The sequence below is a fragment of the Elephas maximus genome, chromosome 3 (assembly GCF_024166365.1).
Source record: "Elephas maximus indicus isolate mEleMax1 chromosome 3, mEleMax1 primary haplotype, whole genome shotgun sequence".
NCBI lineage: Eukaryota > Metazoa > Chordata > Mammalia > Proboscidea > Elephantidae > Elephas > Elephas maximus.
Genome location: NC_064821.1, coordinates 50,590,708 through 50,608,119, shown reverse-complemented (window position 1 = coordinate 50,608,119; position 17,412 = coordinate 50,590,708). Strand labels below are relative to the sequence as shown.

Sequence of the window (17,412 nt, the reverse complement as noted above, 5' to 3'; positions counted from 1 at the left end):
CCTTCATCTGCTTGGATGTGGCTCCTTCCCCTGCCACCTCCCAGCACCTTCACTACTTTGGGGAGATGATGGGTGCCCCCCTCCCTGAACACACACTCACCCAGAAAACCAGGGGTTTCCTTCAGCCCTGCTTCCCATCCCCCGGCCTCCAAGGCAGATGTTCTCGACGTGGCGGAGGCAGCATAAATCTCTGTGCCCCAGGATAAAGCCCTTTAGCGTGCTCCTTGTTTGGAGAGAAGAAATGGAGATTGTCCCACCACATAGGACCTCCTGGCCTTAGAGCAGCCTTCTCCCAGGTGGCTGCCTTGTCCACAGGTGGCTGCCTTGTCCACAGGTGGCTTAGCCCCTTCCTCCAGGAGGGCATTCCTAAGCTTGGGAACCATTTACAAGGTGGGCTCAGGGCTTCTTACCTGCTCTTCAGGTGTGTTATCTACTTTCAGCCCGGCTGGAATCACCAAGGAGGGATGACACCTGGGCGGTGCCTGATCTGAGTGCTTTCTGGCGACCCTGCGGGATCTGATAGTCGAGACCGGTGTTGAGGGTGGGAGAACTGAGGTTCACGAGGGGAAAACGGACAGGGTGTGTGTGGGTGATTGCTGAGATCTTGGGTCGGGGAGGAGGAGGATCTTTTAAATGAAGTGGGCCTAGGAGTCTGTCAGCCCCAAGTCCAGGCCTCATTCCAGCCCCCACCAACTGTGTGACCATTGGCAAGTCACTTGTTATTTCTGTGCCTGCCTCCTTAATCTGTAAATGGGGGCCGTAATTTTTCCTACCTCGGAGTGTTGTAAAGATTCGCAAGTACAGCAGGTACAGCACTCAGCATGGTGCTTGGCAAGTAGAAGGCAATCAGCCATTGTTAATTAATATTATTCCTTCTCACGTAGGCCTTGTTGGCAGCGTCCGCCGCTCCCAACATGCTCCTTGCGCATAGTAGGGGCTCCGTCCATTTTTATCGAAATCAATTGGAGGAGGATCAAGTGACCAATTGATCCTGTTGAACCTGCACTTTACTAATTCATGTCGCTAATGGAGGAGAGGAACAGACCAAGACGCAGATCGGGGCTTGGGGAGCCAAACAGAATGGAGTGTGAAAATAGGGAATGAAGTGTTCCATGGGAGGAGCAGGAGGAAGCTGCGCCAGGCTCATCTCCTGACTCTGACATGAAATCGGGGACTGCTTCAGTTCCACAAACACTTACCGCTGCCCACTGAGGGCCAGCGGGTGTGCTGAGTGCTGGAGACCCAAAAATAATTAAGCCTTGTTTCTGCCCTTGAGGAGTTAAAAATCCGTTGGTGGAGACAGACCTGTGAACAAATTACTCTAGTCCAGTGTCAGGAACGATGCATGTGGAGCAGAGTGGAGGGGCGTGAGGGCCCACTTGGGGAAGATTCTAGACGGTTACCTGAAAGAAACTCGGAAGGAGAGGGTGGTGACAGGGGAGAGCATTTCTAGAGTGCTTGTTAACAGCCTTCCATGTCTCTTTTTGGGCCTCCCCACCTCCTGTGAGGTAGGAGGGAAGAAGGTGTTATTCTCTACAGTTGCCCGATGAGGAAATGGAGTCCTGAGGAGGTTGGGTGGCTTGTCCAAGGGCCCACAGCAAGCTGGGGCCAAATCGCAGAACAGGGGCACAGACCCATGTCTTCTGATTCTCAGCCTAGTGTTATCTTGTAACCTCACATGGCTTCTCGCCTCTTCTCCCCTGGAGCTACCGGTCAGAGAAATCTGCCCTCTGGGCTTTACACCTCCTGACTGGGATTGGCACGCTGCCAGGGCCTCCTGGGTCCTACGCTGTGGAAGGGCCTCAGTCCACAAAGGCCCTGGGGCCTATGCCCCGGTTTGGTAAATGGGTCAGGGCACTTGGTTGGGGACAGTCCAGGAGGAAGGCCGTGTGCCCTGGCAGGACCGGGGGATGGCAGAAATGGGGAAGGCTGAGGAGGAGGAGGAGGAGGAGGCCTGGCCACGCCTTTCATTCAGTTGCTCTTGTGGCCAAAGCTGAGGAACTCCCTGTGGCTGGGTTAGGCCCCTCTCAGCTCTAAACCAGGGTTTAGAATACTCATTGCCAGCATAACTGGAACCCGCTTCTGACCAGGACCTAACACACTGGTATCATCTACCACTGGTGTGTGGTCAGACTCCAGCTTTCTAGTTCCTTGCCAGGAGTCAGGGAGGTGGAGGTGTTTCCTTGACCTTGGCCCTGGGGAAATGTATATGTCCCTTCTAAAGCTGAGAGGGGTGAAGCATCAACCCCTTGGGTAAGATGCAGGCTTTTGGGTGGGGCAGGGGCCGTTCTGATGAAATACTGGAGTACAGACCCTGGCAGAAGAATGTTCTGGGGGTGGGGGGCTGTCAGTGGGCCCAAAGCATCCTTTCCTCTAGCTCAGAGATAGTTTGTTGGTGGGTGGACTACCCAGGGCTTCAGAAGGTTCTGGACTGGTCAGCAGGGAGTGTCAGATAGAGCCCAGAGGAGTGAGTCTCCCAATGGCCCTGAAGTTCCCATTAAAGTGTTTTTTCCTCTTTTTTAAAGAAAAAAATATTCCCAAACTGGAAAACAAAGGAAATCCACTTCCCCCAAATCACACGAAACTCACATTAGGGGCCTGGCGGGAATCCATGGAAACCAGGAAACCTGCTGTTAACCCTGTATGGTGCTTCAGGGTGGGGTGGGAGCTGGGCAGATCCAAGCCCCTTTCCAGGGACCACTGTCACTTTCCATCCTGCACGGCCTCCGCAGGGAGCTGGTCTGGGTAGCTTTGCCCCACAGCAGAGGTGGGGGGTTGAGATGATGCTGGGAGCCTTTGCCTTCAGAGCTAACTTCCCCTTGGACTCATGCCCAACCCTGGGCGGCCGGAGAGGAGGATTCTTGTGCTCCAGGGAGGCCCGGGGGCCTGAGAGGGCTGGGTCAAGTTGGAGAACCTGCCAGGCAGCTGCCCACACCATACCACACCATAGAGTCAGGGCTGATCCACTCACACGCCTCGGGGACACTCAGCCACAGTGGATGCTGCAATCCCAGCAAAGGGGGAAGGAAAAGACTGGAATTTCAGCTGCCACCTTCCCCGGTGCAGGGTGGGTGTGAGAGTGACTGAGGCTCTCCGGCTCCCTGCACCCACTCCCACCTTCCTATGAGCTCAGCCTTCAGGTCTGGGAGGTTGTGTGTGAGATCAGGGGGTGTGTTTGTGTTTGCATGCACACGTGCCCATTTTTCTAAAAAGGCTGAACGTATTTACAGGTTTGACATTGAAACGCAAACAGGAAAAGCCTTTTAAAAAGTGAGCGTAATGGATATTCAAAACAGGAATCACCATGGAAACACACCACAATATTTGCTTAAATTGACACAAAGGTTGCTGGGAGCAGGGCACCAACTTTCTTTGGCCACATTTTTGGGCCTGACACCTCTCACAGATGCACCTCAGCAGCCCCATTCTGTGTGAGTGGATTTTTTTCTCTTTAATAACATAAAATCACACAGCGCCAAAATGGAGAGGGGGGAAGGAAAAGAGAAGAAACCAAACCCACCCAACAGTGCGATGACACCTGTTGATTCCGTTTTTAGAGACTCCCATAAGGCCACATGGGGGTCATGGGAGCAGCTGGGAGCAGGCAGAGGGAACGTCTGTAGGGAGTGGGGTCTGGCGGAGCCCAGGGGTCAGTTCTGCTCCATGGGCCTCTGATCTGGTTCTTGTGCTAACTTGCTCCATTGTCAGGCTGACCTTTCACCCTGGGTATTGAGCCTTGGGTGTGATCACTTTGTTGTTACCTGGGATGGCACCTGACTGGCCTATTATTGTTCCTACCTGTTGGATTCTTTTATTAGGTGCTACAGCTGCATAGCAATTGGCTAATAGTTGTGCCAAGGGCTTGTTGGGTGCAGGGTCAGTCACCACACTCACCATGGCGATGCCACCTGCTAGTTGGCATTCGGGGTCCAAGAGCCTCTGAACTCGCGGCTGGCTAGGTACTGTGCCAGGTGTGCCGACCTTCCCCTTCATCACTCTCCTGCATGGACCAGCTTTTTGGGTGTCACTAGTAGCCTCATCTTCTGTTCTCCTTTCTCATTTTGGTAGGCAAACAGACCTCCTGGACTGAAGGCAAAGATCCTCTCCCTCCCACTAGCCCTACCAGCTGCCACGGCCATCGACCCCTCCTTGACAAGGGGATCCTGCCAGTCTCCAGTGGTGCACGTGGGCATGGACTTTGAACCCCATCCTCTTGGGATGCAAAGGTAGCTGATCCTGGGAAGTGTGGGTGGAGGCTATGCTTGGTCAGTTTGGGGGTGTTCCTTAGGTAAGGATTGCATGGGCCCTGGACTTGCATTTCTCCGTGTGTTCTGGCCTTAAGCATCACAGGCTGAAGTACAAAAAAAAAAAAAAGTAGAGTCAAGAAAAAGGGGCTCGCTTGGAGCTAGGACGCCTACATTTTGTCTTGGCTTTGATGCCGCCTCACCACTGGTGCCCACTACTAGAGGTTGGAAGAACTGACCTTTAGGAACCCACCTAGCATTGCCATGGTCTGACATGGAATGGTGCCAGTGGTGGGTGTGCAGGGGTTGCAACTGAGGTCTGTACCCCTCAGACCCCACTGGACCTAAGCATCAAGTCATTGTGACTTCCACTCTGAGACTGGTAGGTCCAGCCAGTCTGCGTGTCCGGAGGCTGCTGCTCCGCTCTGAGGTGGAGCAGGTCTAGGGGTGACTTGTTGGGGCTCTTTAGGGGGCCTCCAGCCTAGGCGGGGGGAGACCAAGGATAGCTGGTATATAGTGCTGGTGCTGTCAGATACTTATCCGCAGGTATCAAAGGTGGCAGCCCTTGGGCCGGTGAGGTGACACACGGCAGGTGAGTCACCACGTAGTGGTCATTACTTAATATTCTCTTGAGATCCTGAGGGAACCAGCCCAGAAAGGCTGGTATTTGTAAAGTTAGTGGGCAAGGTCTTGGGTGGAGGCCAAGGCCAAGGGCCTGGAGGTCGGCTGGGGAGGGGAGGCTGGAGTCGGCATCCCTGGCTCACCCACCTGCCCTCTCCCTTGCTGTGGCGCCATGAGCAGGTGTGTCCTGCCCCTCCCTCGGTGACCAGGCTCTGTGACTCTGGACTTTGAGCTTGAGGGGAGGAATCACTTCCAGATGTGGGTGCCCTGGTGCCCACAGGGGCTTGTGAGGTCCCCAAAGCTGCATCTGCTTCACTGCAGGCTGTGTCACCTCAGGGACTAGCTGGGCCAGCCAGAGCCCGGATGCGGCCTAGGGATTTATAAATGAGATGCAAATGTGGCCTTTGTTGGCTGCAGTGGGGCTGGCTGAGACATCTTCCTGGTGCCCCAAATGCTCCATGAATTGTTTTGTCCACACTCTAGATGGGCCACCATTGTCCCCTGAGTGGCAGTGGGTCTGTTAGGATGTTTGCCTGAAAAAGGCTGAGCCGGGAGTTGGGCAGAGCAGAAGTCTTGCTCGCTTCTGGCACTTAGCATCTCTACCTCTTTACTGCCATCCTGGGTTCTTCTTGCCTGGCTGTGCTTCCTCTGATGGCCGTAAGTTCCGGAAGGCAGACCCAAGCATCTTGGAGCCTCTGGTTGAACCTCCTGACCCTGCCCTATGCCCTGCCTGTGAACAGGCTGCGAGGTGCCTGCAGAGCCCCTTAAAGGGGATCGTGTTTGCCTCTTCTGTTCTCAGTGGCAGGCTTTGTGTTTTCGTCTTTCCCTAGGCAAAACATGCCCATTAGTTTTTCCCTTTCCGAAGTTTCCACTCACTGTTGGCTCCCAGGGGCCATGCCAGCTGGGATTTGCACCCGGCGTAGGGTATGGGCTCCTGGGTCCAGCGGGACTTACGCATCCTGTCATCGGCCGTCTTGGGCTTGATAATGAAGCTTGGGAACTCTGAGGGCTCTGGGAGGGAATGTCATGCCCAGTCCCCTCTTCACCCACTTGGCCCTTTCCGGGTACTGGGTGTGCCTACAGGAGGGGGCTTCTGCAGCAGTTATGCTCTGTGATCTCGGGGGTCCTGCTTCACCGGAGTCTGCTCTAGGGTCCAGTCTACAGGCTGCCCATGCCTTAGCATCTCCCCCATTCTCATCACTCTGTGAGGTGTCTGGGTGCATGTATTCAACAAATACTGATGGAGGCCTGGTGCCTGTCGGTCATCAGGAACTGAGCAGACAAGACAGCCCTTGCTTTCATGGAGTTCTGAGAGGGGGAGGCGGACAAGAAACAAACCCCCAAAGATAAGTAAGAAAAACACTACTGCTGTGTGGAGAATTAAAATAAGAGAGGTGATGGGAAGTGGCCGGGTGGCTATTTAGATGGGTGCTCAGAGGCAGCCTCTGAGGAGGTGACATTCAGCTGAGATTGGAGGACAGGAAATAGACAGCCATCTGAAGATCGGGGGGAAGGATATTCCAGGCAGAGAGGGCAACTGGTTTTAAAGCCCTAAGGAGGGAATGAACTCAATATAGTCAGTGACCAGAAAGAAAGGCCAGGTGGCCATGAAATGGACAGGGAGCAGGGGCCGGGTTGATAGGGCGGTGTATGCCAGGGAAGAAGTTGGGATTTTATTCTTTGGGTGATGGGAAGCCACTGGAAGCTTTTAAGCAGGGAGATCACATGATCTGATTTTTGTTTTAAAAACATTGTTGGTGGAAACAACCCAAGTGCCCATCAACAGATGAGTGGATAAACAAAATGTGGTATACACATAAATGGGGTATTATTCAGCCATAAAAAGGAGATGTTCTGATACATGTTATAACATGGATGAACCTTGAAAACACTGTGCTGAGTGAAATAAACCAGACACAAAAGGACAAATACTGTATGATCCCACTTACATGAAACACCTAGAAGAGGCAAATGCATAGAGACAGAAAGTAGATTAGAGGTTACCACGGGCTGGAGGGAGTGGGGATGGGGAGTTATTGTTTAATGAGGATGAGTTTCTGTTTGGAGTGGTGAGAAAGTTCTGGAAAAAGAAGTGGCAATGATGGCACAACATGGTGAGTGTACACTTAATGCCACTGAACTGTACACTTAGAAATGGTTAACATGGCAAATTTCATGTTTTGTGTATTTTACCACAATTAAAAAAAAAAAGTTGCTGCAACTGCTGAATGGAGGAGAATGAATCGGAGGTGGCGTGCAAGAGGAGACACTGGGAGGCCAGAGGGGCGCTGCTCGGCTGTTGGACGAGATGAAGGTGGCTGGGACTGGGAGCAGGTAGAAATGGAGAGACACGGGCAGATCCTGGTACAAGTGGAGAGACCTGGGTACGCTTTCTTGGAAGAAAGGGCTGGCAGTCTACTCCTGAAAAATCAGCCATTGAAAACCCCATGGAGCTCAGTTCTACTCTGACACACATGGGATCGCCATGAGTTGGAGTTGATTCAAAGGCAACTGTTTTGTTATGGTTTGGTTTGGGTATGCTTTAGAGGAGGAGTTAACAGGACTTGCTAACAGGTTGAACGGGACCGAGAAAAGAGAGGCCCCCAGGAGGACTCTAGGCATTACAAGCCTTCTGATGGGCCATCCTGTGTCTTCTCTTCTCTCTCTTGTCCCACTCACCCAACAGTGCCAAGCACTGCCCCAGGCACAATGCAGGCTCCTGAGTAGGTTCTCCACCTCTCGGTCGGCCTGATGTAGGGGCACAGCTCAGCTCTGACAGCATTTTCCATGGTCAGCAGTGGAGTAGGCCAGGACTTCTGAGCACCCTGTCCATTAGGCCCTAGGACTAAGCCCATCTTGCGTCTGTGTTCGAGGTTGGGCCTAGAAGTTCCCGGAGTTTCTCTCCCTGTGGCTTTAAATGTAATCCATGTGTTCAAGGCTGAGCATCTGTGTATCTCCTGCCATGTAGCCTGTGTGGCCCAAACGGAGCCTCCATTGATTAGTTCCGAGAGTTAAAAAATGGGCTTGTCTGTGACCTCGTGGTTTCCATGGACCAGCCTAGACTTCAGCCTAGCCCATTGGCAGGGATCCTGGCCTTTCCACACGGACCGGGGTGGTGTGAATTGTCGTAGATTACCAGTTACACTTGACCTTTCTCCGCGGTACCTTTCTCCAGGACCTCTGACACGAGGCTCCACTCTCGGGGGTCCTGAGATCACCTGTGTGGCCCAGGATGGGACCTCATCCTACCAGCAATGCCATACCCCCTGCATAGTCCCTGTGCAGCCCTGGGCATCGTCATGCAGCTTGGGGGGCTGGCTGCTGCAAGCGTGAAGTCGTCACAGCCAGCTGCTAGGGCCCCTGCGAGCACTTGCCCATACTGGCAACATATTCCCAGCCATATGGCCTGCTCAGCCATCCTGGAAAGCTCTGGAGGCCTGGCCTCGAGGGGGAATAGCAGGAGGGGGGTCCAAAGGATGTGCTGGTGACATCTTACGGGGGTGACAGGATGCCCCAAGTTACAGCTGGTGCCTCTGCCTGGTTCCGAGGGGGCATCAGCCTGCCTTCCTGGGAGTGCCTGCTACGTAGAACACCAGGCTGCGCCCTGAGGGAGGGTGTATCTGGGTGGGCAGGCGGGTGAGGTGCTCCTGCTTGCTGCCTCCACAGTCTGCACTAGATCAATGACCTTCACTCCTAACTGGTCTGGACAGTTCTAACTCCATCCTCTCAGGCTTTGATGTGATGGGAGGCCGGCCGCTCCAGGGCTCACAGCTGGAGTGGGGATGAGGAGAGGGAGGTGCTGGCTGAATGGGAGTGGGGCCCAAGCTCCCCACCACCCCTGGGTGAAGCAATACTTAGAGGACATGTGGACCCCAAGGTCCCTGCCCCTTTTGGCTGGACTGAGACAGGACTGGGACGCCTTTCTGGTTTCTAGTCTGTGCATGAAATTCTGCCTGGTGCTGCTGCCTGGGCCTCCATCCTCGGGACTCCCTTGTACCGCTTGTCTTCCCAGCAGTCAGGAAGCCCTGCATTGCGCCAAGCACAGATCCAGAGGAACAGGGATTGGGAAGGGCTTGCAACGCCTGCCCTTCTAGAACTGTTGTTGTTGTTAGGTGCCATGAAACCGATTCTGACGCATAGCAACCCCATGTGATGGAACTGCCCCATAGGGTTTTCTTGGCTGTAGTCTTTATGGGAGTCTTCCTGCTGTGGAGCCACCGGATGGTTTCGAACCACCAACCTTTCGGTTAACACCCGAGTACTTAATCATTGCACCGCCAGGGCTCCTTTTTCTAGAACTACACTGGGGCTTCTCCTTGTCTGGTGACACAATTGCTCCAAAGGTTAAATGGCTTTCAGAGGGTTAAGGTTGAGTATGTCTTGTGGACCCTTCTGTCCTGCCTAAGTCCCTGTGACCTCTGAACATCCACAGAGGAAAATGCTGGCTCCGTGGAGAAACAATGTCAGGTTTCGCACATGAGAGGCAGCCCAGTGCCTGTGATGCGCTCTTTCCTTGCAGACCTTTAGGCTCCTCGCATTCTATCTCCTACCATCCTCCCCCTGGCCACTTTTATCCTGGAATATTCCCGAAGAGTAGACCTGAGCCAGATGAAAGTGCTTAAGCTCAACGGCCATCACACTGAAGCAGGAGACAGCCCACAGGACCCTTGCAGCCCCCTCCTAAGACCCTGGGGTAGCCACCATGTCAGCTACCCTGTCCCACCATGTGGCACTTGTCCTTTGTGAACCAGGCCTGAGGTGTTTCTCCCTCTGTTCACCACCCAAGTTTTCTCTCCGGTCAGCTCCTCGGCCTCCATTCTTACTGCCCTCTCTTGGGAGCAGGGGCTTTCTGACCCTGAGCCTTCTTATGGTAGTGTGGGGTTGGGACCTTCGTGGCCAAGGGGGATTGGGAGGAAGGAGGTGTAATTAATCACTAGTTTCTTCTCCGGAAATGCTAATCGGAAAAAGCAATTAAAAGCCACTTTTTTCCCTTAGTAATCTGTGTTAAGAGCTGGTAATGAAGTTTAGGGCCGTTGTGACTCAATATTTCAGCTTCAGCGACTCAAGTCAAAACAATCGAAGCCCAGGAGTTTGCCGGCAGCAGAGCTGGGCCCAGGCAGCAGCTGTTCCCTCACGTCACTGCCGTCCCACCTTGTGGGGCTCCCCAGGCAGGAACAGGAGGAGTCCCAGGTAGCAGGGGAAGGCCTGGGTGACACTGAGGTGGGTCCCCTGGGACACCACTGGGAGACCCAGAACCTGGAGATGCTTTTTAGGGAAAATGCTTAGAACCAGGGTAGGGGCAGAAATGGGGACGAGTGGGATCAGTGGGTCAGGCGAGAGGAGGTGGGTGAAAAAAGTGGGCCAGGGCTCAGCTGTACGGGGCTTAGAAGAGATGGTGGTCCAAATCTTGACCTCTAACCTCTGGTCATTAATTTTTCATTCATTGACCAGGTGTTGTTGAGAGACTACTACATAGGAGTCATTGTAGATAGATAGCTAGATAGATAAACAGCTTTGACTCATGGCAACCATATGTACAACAGAACAAAATGTTGTCAGGTCCTGTATCATCCTCACAATCACCAGCCTGTTTGAGTTCATCATTGTGGCTGTTGAGACAATTCATCTCACCAAGGCTCTGCCAGGCCGTCTCTGGCCCTCTCCTTCACCAAACGTGATGTTCTCCTCTAGTGACTGATCCCTCCTGATGATGCGTCCTAAGCAAGCAAATCAGAAAATTTTCTGTTGCGATCCATAAGGTATTCCTTGGCTAATTTTCAGAAGTAGATAGCCAGGCCTTTCCTCCTAGTCTGACTTAGTCTGGAATCTCTGCTGAAACCGGTCCACCATGGGTGACTCTGTTGGTATTTGAAATACCAGTGGCATAACTTCTAGCGTCATAGCAACACGTGAGGCACCACAGCATGACAAACAAACAGATGGGTGGTGGACCAGTCATTGTAGCCACTGGAAATGCAGGAGTGTCCCAAAGAGGCAAAGTGCTGCCCTTGTGGAGTTAGCATTTAGTGAAAGGAGGCAAATGATAAATGAGACAAGTAAATAAAATATATGTTCAGTGGCAACGTGTGTAAAGGAGAAAATGGATGCAAGTTTGGAGAATAGGAAGTATGTGGGGAGATGGGGGTGGATGGTTTGTAATTTTAGGTGTCCAGTGAAGATGCTGGAGCCCTGGTGGTGCAGTGGTTAAGAGCTGGGCTGCTAACCAAAAGGTCAGCAGTTCGAATCTACCAGCTGCTCATTGGAAACCCTATGGGACAGTTCTGCTCTGTCTTATAGGGTCACTAACTGACATAATGATATTTGGGTAAAGACAGAAAGGAGATGAGGGAGTGGTCACCCTGATGTCTGAGAAGAGTGTTCCTATCAGAGGGAACAGCAGGTGTAAGAGCCCAGAGGCAGTGAGGAGGCAGGGTGGCTGGAATGGAGCAAGACTGGGGAGGTGGTATATGGGGTCAGGAGGGGTGAGGGTGGGGCGCACCCATAGCTCCTTGTAGGCCATGGTGAGAACTCTGGGTTTTGGGTGGAGTAAGACAGTTTTTGAAGAGTTCTGAGTGACAAGGTCTGATGAGGCCCAGCTCTTTATTAACAGACAAGACCCAATTGTCGATGACTTCTCTCCTGGGTCCCATGTTATTGTTGTTGTTAACTGCCATCGAGTTGGCCCTCAATTCATAGTGACCCCATGCGCAATGGAATAAAATGCTGCCGGTACTGTGCCATTCCCGTGATGATTGTGAAACGAACCATCGTGATCCACAGGGTTTTCATTGGCTGGTTTTTGGAAGTAGACCGCCAGGCCTTTCTTCCGAGTCCATCTTAGTCTGGAAGATCCACTGAAACCTGATAAGCATCGTAGCAGTATACAAACCCCCACGGACAAACGGGCGGTAGCTGCGCTTGAGGTGCATTTTGCCTCCAGCATGGAAGGCAAAAATTATACCCCTGAACCACCTCTTCTCTTACCCTGGGTCATGTCAACGCCTGAGCCTACCTTCCTTTGCACTCGGCTCTCCCTCCGTGTCTGTGCTCAATGGACCTTTTGTCATGGAGCAGGCAGGAAGAGAGAGGGGGGTCCGTTTGGAAATCAGCCTGTACCAGCCTCAGCCTCAGCCCCCCAGCTCTGCCTCAGGGCGCAGTTCAGAAACAGGGTCTTGTCCCTTTAAGCAGCCCCTCCAGGCGGCCCTGGCCTGCTTTATCTGAAGTCCAACCGCATGTGGTTCCAGGACCAATCCGCTTTAGCTAATTAATAATCTGACAGGAGCCACCCAGGGGATTAGCCGCAGAGCTGAGCTCCACCAAGCCCCAGCAAATGAGCCCTGTGCTCCTCAGGGACCTGGAGGTGACTTTGGGGGGTGTAGGGAGTGGGGACCCCACAGGTGAGCCTGGAACTGTACAGTGCAGTAGTGATCAGGGAGGAGCAAGGGCGGTAGGGAGACAGCTTTGGAAAGAGCCTCCTGAAAGGAGTCAGCTGTCCTGAGATGGACGGGAGACAGCACTGGCCCTTAACTGCCCTCACAGTCCTTTACCACCTTCCAGAAACCCTTCCCCTGTGCCAGGTGTGACTGCTGAGTTGCCAGGCTAGGGTTGTCAGATTGAGCAAATAAAAATACGAGACACCCAGAGGAATTTTAATTTCAGGTAAACAGCCAGTAATTTTTGGTGTAAGTATATTCCCTGCAATATGTGGGGCATATACTAAAAAAATTACCCTTGTATTTGAAATTCAAATTTAGCTGGGCATCTGGTATTTCTCTGGGAACCCTAGGTGGGAAGGGCCAGAGGTTTTGGGGCTCCCTGCCAAGGGCAGCGTGGGGCTCCCTCTGGAAGAGGCGGCACCCCTTGGGGCACTGCCTGGGGATTTTGGGAGCAGGGCAGGACTGGGGTCACGGTGACCTCCACTGCCTTGGAACAAGGAGAGGAGGATGGGGGCAAAGTCTAGTTATTCGCCTGAGTCTCCCAACCTATGTTCAGGCCCAGCTGGTCTTTGGATGAGTGGAATCAAAGTCTTCTCTGAGAAGTCTGTGGCCCCTGGGCTGGGGAGCAATACCTCAGGGTCACCTCCCCTCCGTGAGGCTGGGACCCTCTTCTGAGGTGAAGGGCCTGATGTTCTTTGGGTAACTTTGACACAAATGGGGTCAGCCATGAGTTGGAATTGACTCGACGGCAACTAGTTTGGTTTTTGGTTTTAGTCATCAGCCAGGGGCGTTTGTTTTGAGCCCAGGGAGAAGCCTGCAGGGATGGCCCCCTCCTCACAGGCAGGATAGGCACACAGTCAGCTGGAACAGCTTGCTGTGTGGGAAAACCTCTGTGTCCCAAGGCTCTGGGCACTGAACAGAAATTCCCCTGTGCTGACCTCTCAGCACCCACCCCCGAGCCACTGAATGGCCATGGGCCAGCTCCTGAGAAAGAGTGTTCCGTCCAGTGGGCTGGGACATCATTGTTGGGGGAGGGGCTGTGGTCTCTGTGGAAAAGCTGGGTGGGGTCCTTATTGCTTCCTCTCGTCACCCCTGTCACCCCGGCTCCTTTCCCAGTGGCCAAGCACAAAGGAATGAAAACTTAGGGTTTATTTGAGCCAAATTCGCTACGCATGTGAAGAGACTCTTCTGATTCTAAAAAAACCAAATGGCTCAACATAGGCTAGTTACAGTGAGGCTTCTGAAGAGAAGAGGGAATCGAGGAATAGAAAATGAACTGTTGGCTAACGGTCATGTGATTGGTTGAACCCTATCCCCATCTTACTGAGATCAGCTGACATCAGGTTACTGGGTGGTTTCTGGCCTAGCCCCCCTGCCCCAATTCAGTTGCACAAATCTTGAGGTGTAGTCCGGAGGTTTTTTTTAAATGGTAAAAGGTACCTCATCTCTCAGAAAGAAGGGAAATTACCTAAAGTTACATTTTTTTTTTTAGTAGATAAACTCAGAGCTAGTTTATGGTTAACCAAGGTCTTTGTCACAAAGGCGTTTGCAAATATTTAATCATTGTGCTAAACTTGGTCTCAGTTTCCTTAAGGAAACTATTATTAATACTCATTATTATTATTAATACTCATCAATATTATTATTAATAAAACCAAAACCAAACCCACAGCCGTCCAGTTGATTCTGACTCATAGCGACCCTATGGGACAGAGTAGAACCACCCATAGGGTTTCCAAGGCTGTAAATCTTTATGGAAGCAGACTGCCACATCTTTCTCCCAAAGACCATCTGGCGGGTTCAAACCAGCTCACCTTTTGGTTCACAGTCGAGCACTTTAACTATTGCGCCACCAGAGCTCCGTTATTATTAATACTTATTAATAATGATCGCTTCATATGCATGTGAAAGCTGGACAATGATAAGGAAGACTGAAGAAGAATTGACGCCTTTGAATTGTGGTGTTGGCGAAGAATATTGAATATACCATGGACTGCCAAAAGAACAAACAAATCTGCCTTGGAAGAAGTACAACCAGAATGCTCCTTAGGAAGCAAGAACGGCGAGACTGCATCCTACATACTTTGGACATGTTGTCGGGAGGGATCAGTCCCTGGAGAAGGACATCATGCTTGGCAAAGCACAGGGTCAGTGGAAAAGAGGAAGACCCTCAATGAGGTGGACTGACTCAGTGGCTGCAACAATGAGCTCCAGCATAACAATGATTGTAAGGACGGCGCGGGACCGGGCAGTGTTTCGTTCTGTTGTGCACAGAGTCGCTATGAGTTGGAACTGACTCTACCGCACCTAACAACACCTAACAACAACAATAACAATATCGTAACTAACACTTAATACTTATTATTAATGACATTAAGGATCCCTGGTGGCGCAATGGTTAACGTGATCCACCGCTAACCGAAAGGTCAGCAGTTTGAGACCACCAATGGCTCTGCAGGAGAAAGACGTGGCAGTCTGCTTCCATAGAGATTTACAGCCTTGGAAACCCTACTGGTTCACTATGCCTTGGAACTGACGTGACAGCAGTGGGTTTGGTTTGGTTTTTCTAATAATATTATTAACAATAATATTATTATTAATACTTTTTAATAATGGAGCCCTGGTGGCACAGTGGTTACGAGCTCAGCTGTTAACCAAAAGTTTCGCAGTTCAAATCCACCAGCTGCTCCTTGGAAACCCTATGGGGCAGTTCTACTCTGTCACACAGGGTCGCTATGAGTCAAAATCAACTCATCGGCACCCAACAACAACTCTTACCCATGAGCCCAAAATTAACAATAAAATTCTGACTCCCCCAAAACCTGTGAAACTATTAACTTGGTTTTTCTTTTTCACCAGGAACTGCTAAACCACTTCGCAGCATTTTTTTCTGGCCTTGAGGAATATTAATAACAATATTATTAATAATAACTATTAATAACAATATTATTTAGCGTTAATAATAACACTATTATTAAGAAAACCAAATCTGTTGCCATCAAGTCGATTCCAACTCATAGTGACCCTATAGGACAGAGTTTATTGTAAATTTTGGGCTCGTGGGTAAGAGTTGTTGTTGGGTGCCATTGAGTTGATTTTGATTCATGGTGACCCTGTGTGACAGAGTAGAACTGCCCCATATGATTTTCTTGGCTGTAGTCTTTGCAGAAGCAGATCACCAGGTCTTTCTCCTGTGGAGCCACTGGGTGGGTTCGAACCACCAACCTTTCAGTTAGCAGCCAAGCACTTAACCATTGCGCCATCAGGGCTCCTTTCGTGGATAAGAGAAACCCCTTAAAATCAAAGTAAGATGTCTGTTATTAATTTTTTTTCATAGTTCTCTAGGCGGTAAGAGCATCCGGGACTCAGATCCCTCTCCTGCACCCTCTGAGGCCCCCCCTCAGCTCTCTGCACTGCCTCCTCCAGCCTTTCCCGGCACAGCTTGCCAGCGAGCCCTGTGGTGGAAGCCAGGGGTGGGGGTGCCGGCTGGGGGGAACCTCTTCCGCTTCCTGAGCTCTCAGCCTCTTCCCCAGCGTGCCCGGCGGTTTGGCCCTGTTTCGCGAGCAGTCTGCTGCCCGTGCTGCCTCTGACCGACATCGTTAGCATGGGTATTTATATTTCATTAACGACATTAAGTCCAAATGGCATTAAAAGCAAAGCTGGTGATAAATAGCTTATTAATAAACAGGGAGTGTGCCGTGCTGCCTGGCCTTTCCCAGCCCCAGTGTTAACCCTTGCTGCCCTAGATAAATAGGCTTTGCCCCCGAACACCCCTTTAAGATGGGGCAGGAAGAGCGATGAGTCTCTGCTCTTCCAGCTTTCTTGGGGTCAGGGCATCTTAGATCCCATCTGGGCCAATTTTGCTTCCTAGGCTTGCAAACCCCGGCAGACCTCCTCCCTGCCTCTGGTCAAATCTTCCTCCTTTCCCTGCTAGTATTGGTTCTGGGGCTGAAGTAGTCAGGAAATGTGGCTTTTACTGTCACCCAGCTTACCTAGGCTGTGAGCTCAGTCAGATCTTCCCATAACTTGGTGGCTCTGTCTGAAAGGAGGCTCCTAGGATATTTGGAATCAAAAAGAAAGATGCTTGAGAACATGACAATAATATCGACCAGGATGATAACTTGTACTAATGTTTACGGGGTGCTAGCTATAAAAAAAAAAAAAAAAAAGCTATAAGCCAGGTGTTTTGCTAATCACTTGACAGGAAGCACCCCTAGAAGCCTCCCAGTGGCTCCCACAATAGTCCAGCTCCACCTCAGCTTATAAGCCACGGGGCTCAGAAGAGTGAAGCAGCTTGGCCAGCTGCTGGGGTCTGGGCTCCGGGGCCGAGTAGTGCCACATCTGTGTCATCACACAGCTCCCCCCACCGCCCCTAGAGGACCTGTTGCAGAGGGTCCGTCCCTGGCTTCTGGACCTTGGACCTGCTAGGGCTTCTCAGAGCTGTGGCTCCAGCCTTTGTTCTCTTGAGCTCCCTGTCCTTGGGGCTCCAGCCTCTCAGTTACATGATGCACCTGTCTAGGTGACCCCACCTGTCATACCTGTCACATCACTGACCACCTCACTCCCTAGGATGTGGAGGTGCCAACAGAGGGCACATGAGGGTGCCCGTGGTGCCACGAAGACCCCAAACAGCCTCTGTTTTGGCTTGGAACAGCATCTATGTGGCACCCTCCTGGGCCAAGGTGGGATCCGGCCAGACTTGGGTGGTTTGGATTTGAAGTTAGTGTTTCTTGAATGTATGACCTGCCCTTAATACTTTCAGGAGCCTCTGGGTGGCTACCAACCAAAAGGTTAGCAGTTCAAGCCTACCCAGAGACGTCTCAGAAGAAAAACTCGACAATCTACTTCCGAAAAATGAGCTATCAAAAACCCTGTGGAGCAGGGTTCTGCTCTGACCCACATAGGGTTGCCGTGAGTTGGAATTGACTTGACAGCAACTGGTAATGCTGCCAAGAAACAGGGGCCGACGCAGCCCTGGGTCCTCCCCCACCCCAGCCCTCTCCCTGAATTGGTTGAAGGCAAGAAGAGAAACCAGGACCTTGTCTAAACTTTTGCTAAGAGGCCCCACTTAGAACTTGTCACCCAGGGTTCTTGTCTTCCTCCCTGTCTGT

General features: G+C 51.7%; 1 protein-coding gene across 5 annotated transcripts in view; it reads left to right on the top strand.

Annotated features, from left to right (window-relative positions):
- The window catches only part of CASZ1 (castor zinc finger 1), a 161,996-nt gene that overhangs the window by 30,539 nt on the left and 114,045 nt on the right, over positions 1-17,412 (top strand). For 3 of the 5 annotated variants that reach the window (XM_049877896.1, XM_049877897.1, XM_049877899.1), the window contains exon 2: positions 4,069-4,226. The exons of 1 other annotated variant lie outside the window; for it this stretch is intronic. The gene's annotated coding sequence lies outside the window, so the exon portion shown is untranslated. Of the gene's footprint in view, positions 1-2,306; positions 3,432-4,068; positions 4,227-17,412 lie in introns of those variants that run through there. One more of the 5 variants, XM_049877898.1, reaches the window with a different exon arrangement.